General features: G+C 41.4%; 1 non-coding gene across 1 annotated transcript; it reads left to right on the top strand.

The window, feature by feature from the left end:
* Positions 1-249: 249 nt before the first annotated feature.
* trnaf-gaa (transfer RNA phenylalanine (anticodon GAA)) lies at positions 250-322 on the top strand. Its single transcript has one exon. It is a non-coding gene; the product is annotated as a tRNA-Phe (tRNA).
* The last annotated feature ends 3,533 nt before the right edge of the window (positions 323-3,855 follow it).

Below are 3,855 nucleotides of genomic sequence, written 5' to 3'. Positions count from 1 at the left end.
GCTTTGATTCAGGACTCTTACCTCTCCGCAGCATCTCTCTATGAAAGATTGAATTTGATCTCATTTCATTCTCAGCTCGGGGTCTGTGCGGCTCAGTGGCACTTCTGGCTGTCTCCCGCTTCACAATCCATCAGTACTGAGAAAGCAATGGGGAATATTACTCACATATTGTGTTCTTTAATTTTTTGGAAAACTTGAATGTATGTATTTTCTTCCAAAACACGGACACCAAAACACTGTTAATGTAGAGCTGAAATAGCTCAGTTGGGAGAGCATTAGACTGAAGATCTAAATGTCCCTGGTTCAATCCTGGGTTTCAGCAATTTCGCTTCCTTATGTGTCCCTTGCCTTGGTTCTGATTTTCCAGTTGCACAATTTCCTTTGAAATTATTTACCAAGCACCAGTGGATTGAATTTGAGAAACAACACAGAGTCATTTACAGCATAGAAGGTGGTCGTTTGGCCTATCACGTCCATGCTGGCTCTCCCCGGAGCAATCTAGTCAGTTCCACTCACCAGCTCGATCCCTTTCCTCCTGCAAGTTTCTTTCCTTCAAGTATCCATCCAATTTCCTTTTCAAATCATTGATTGTCTCTGCTTCCACCACACTCATGGGCCAAGTCATTACCACCCACAACATAAAAAATTTCCACCTCATCAAGGATGGGAAATACTTATATCTTCTATATTTGCTTATTCTCTATTTCTATGAGAATAGACTGGCAGTCAACATGAAAGGAAACCCAAAAATCTTCGAGCAGCATGTAAATGATAAGTGGGTAGTAAGAGGTTGAGTCGGGCCTATTAGGGACAAAAAGGATAATATAAGCTTAGAGGTGCAGGGCAATGTTAATCTACTTAATGAGTACTTTGTATCAGTGATCACTAAGGAAGTGGAATTTGACAAAATATCAGTCGAAGTGAAGAGAGTAGAGGCAATGGAGAGAGTACAAATTAGGAGAGGGAGGTACAAAAAGGCTGGCTGTGCTTAGGGAAGATAAATCACCTGGTCCGGATGGCTCACATCCCAGGTTGCGAAAGGAAATGCGGATGCAGATAACGGAAGGGCTTGCTATAATCTTCCAATCTTCCCTGGATACGGGGGAGGTGCCAGAGGATTAAACAGTGGCAAATGTGACACCCTTATTCCAGAAACGGTGTAAGGACAGTCTGCGTAACTACAGGCTAGTTAGATTAACAGCAGCGGTGGGTAAGGTTTTAGAAAGAATAATCAGGGTAAAAATTCAACAGTCACTTGGAGAGGTTTGACTTAATTAAGTAGAGTGAGCATGGATTTATAAATGGGAGTTCATGCTTGACTAATCTAACTGCATTTTTTGATGAACTAACAGAGCAGGTTGATGAAGGGAATGCAGTGGATGTTGTTTATATGGATTTTAAGGAAGCGTTTGACAAGGTACCACATAAAAGGGCGGTTAACAAAATTGAGGTTCGTGGTATAGGAGGGTCAGTGTCCAATTGGATAGAAAATTGGTTTAAGGACAGAAAACAGCAAGTCTTATTAAATGGTTCTTTGTCAGACTGGAGGATAGTCGACAGTGGTGTTCCCCAAGGGTCAGTGCTAGAACCACTGCTTTTTTTGCTAAAGGTAAGTGACTTGGATCTTGGAATACAGAGTAGAATCTCAAAATATGCCGATGACACCAAACTTGGAGGAGCGGCAAACAGTGAGGATGATATGAACTGCCTGCAACAGGACAGTGATAGGCTAGCAGAATGGGCAGACAGGTGGCAGATGGAATTTAATAGTGACAAGTGTGAGGTGATGTATTTTGGCATAAGGAATAGGGAGAGGCAATATATACTTAATGGCACAGTTCTAAGGAGTGTACTGGAATAGAGGGACTTGGGGTTCATGTGCATCAATCTTTGAAGGTGGGAAGACATATTGCGAGAGTGGTTTGCAAAACATATGGGATCTTGGGCTTTATAAATAGAGGCATTGAGTACAAAAGCAGGGAAGTTATGCTGAACCATTATAAAACTCTGGTTGGGCCCCAATTGGAGTGTTGCTTTCAGTTCTGCTCAGCAGACTTTAGAAAGAATGTGAGGATCCTTGAGAGGACGCAGAGGCGATTTACCAGAATGGATCCAGGGATGGGGGATTTTAGTTACAAGGTTAGGTTGGAAAAGCTAGGATTATTCTGCCTATATCAAAGGAGATTGAGTGGAGAATTGATAGAGGTGTATAACACCTCTAGAGAACAGGCCATCCTGGACTGGGTATTGTGTAATGAGAAAGGATTAGTTAACAATCTTGTTGTGTGGGGTCCCTTGGGGAAGTGCGCCCATAATATGATAAACTTCTTCATTAAGATGGAGAGTGAGAGAGTTGATTCCGAGACTCGGGTCTTGAATCTAAACAAAGGAAACTATGAAGGTATGAGGCGGGAGTTGGCTATGTTAGATTGGGGAACGTTACTTAAAGGGTTGACAGTGGATAGGCAATGGCTAGAATTTAAAGAGCGCATGGATGAATTACAACAATTGTTCATTCCTGTCTGTGCAAAAGTAAAACAGGAATAGTGGCTCAACTGTGGCTTACAAAAGAAATTAAGGGAAGTATTAGATCCAAGGAGGAGAAATATAAAATGGCCAGAACAAGCAGCAAACCTGAAGATTGTGAGCAGTTTGGAATTTAGCAGAGGAGGACAAAGGGATTGATTAACAAGTGGAAATAAGCTTGCAGAGAACATCAAAATTGACTGTAAAAGCTTCTATAGATATGTGAAGAGAAAAAGAGTAGTGAAGACAAATGTGGGTCCCTTCCAGTCAGAAACGGGGGAATTTATAATGGGGAACCAAGAAATGACAGACCAATTTAATACATACTTTGGATCTGTCTTCACAAAGGAGGATACAAATGATCTCCCAGAAATGTTGGGGAACATAGGGTCTAGTGAGAAGGAGGAACTGTATGAAATCAGTATTAGTTGGGAATGTTTGGGAAATTGATGGGATTGAAGGCCGATAAATCCCCAGGGCCTGATAATCTACATCCCAGAGTACTTAAGGAAGTGGCCCTTGAAATAGCAGATGCATTTCTGGTCTTTTTTCAAAATTCTATAGACTCTGGAACAGTTCCAATGGATTGGACGGTAGTTAATGTAACTCCACTATTTAAAAAAAGAGGCAGAAAGAAAACAGCGAATTATATACCGGTTAGCCTGACATCAGTCGTGGGGAAAATGCTGGAGTCCATTATAAAAGATGTAATAGCAGAGTGCAATAATAACTCGTCTCCACTCCTAGTATTTCTAAATCCCACACATTCACTATAATGTGAACAATTATTTCCTGTTGTGTCTCTCTCAGATTTGTAAACTTCACTGTATTGGAGTGAGGTGACATCTACTGGCGGGAAGCAAGAACTGCAATTAAGCAGCACAAACTCCACAGTCTGTCAGGGTGAAAGAAACATTGCAATGTGAGGATGCAGCGAAGTGGTTTGATTGGGTAGATGGAGACATGATTCCACTTGTGGTGGTGTCTGAAGCAAAGGCCAGAAATACAAAATTGTCATTAATAAAAGAAATGAGGAATTCATGAAAAATGTAGTAACGTAGTGAATGGTTAGAATGTGGATAGAATAGAAAGTGAGATTGGATGGACAGAAGCAGTCTGAAAGGATGGCTGAAACAAAAGGTGAGTGCCCAGAAACGTTAACTGTGTTTCTCACAGCACAGATGCTGCCAGAGCTGCTGAACATTTCCAGCACTTTCTGTTTTTATTTCAGCATTTGCAGGATGTTGCTTTGATCTGAAAAAAAATGGATGATTGGCTGGGGGGTTCCAGTGAAATTCCACAGCAGCTAATAAAGCCTGACCTGTCAGT

Source organism: Heterodontus francisci, chromosome 35 (assembly GCF_036365525.1).
Source record: "Heterodontus francisci isolate sHetFra1 chromosome 35, sHetFra1.hap1, whole genome shotgun sequence".
Lineage (NCBI taxonomy): Eukaryota > Metazoa > Chordata > Chondrichthyes > Heterodontiformes > Heterodontidae > Heterodontus > Heterodontus francisci.
Note: the sequence above shows the minus strand (reverse complement) of the source record. Positions and strands in the feature narration are given on the sequence as shown.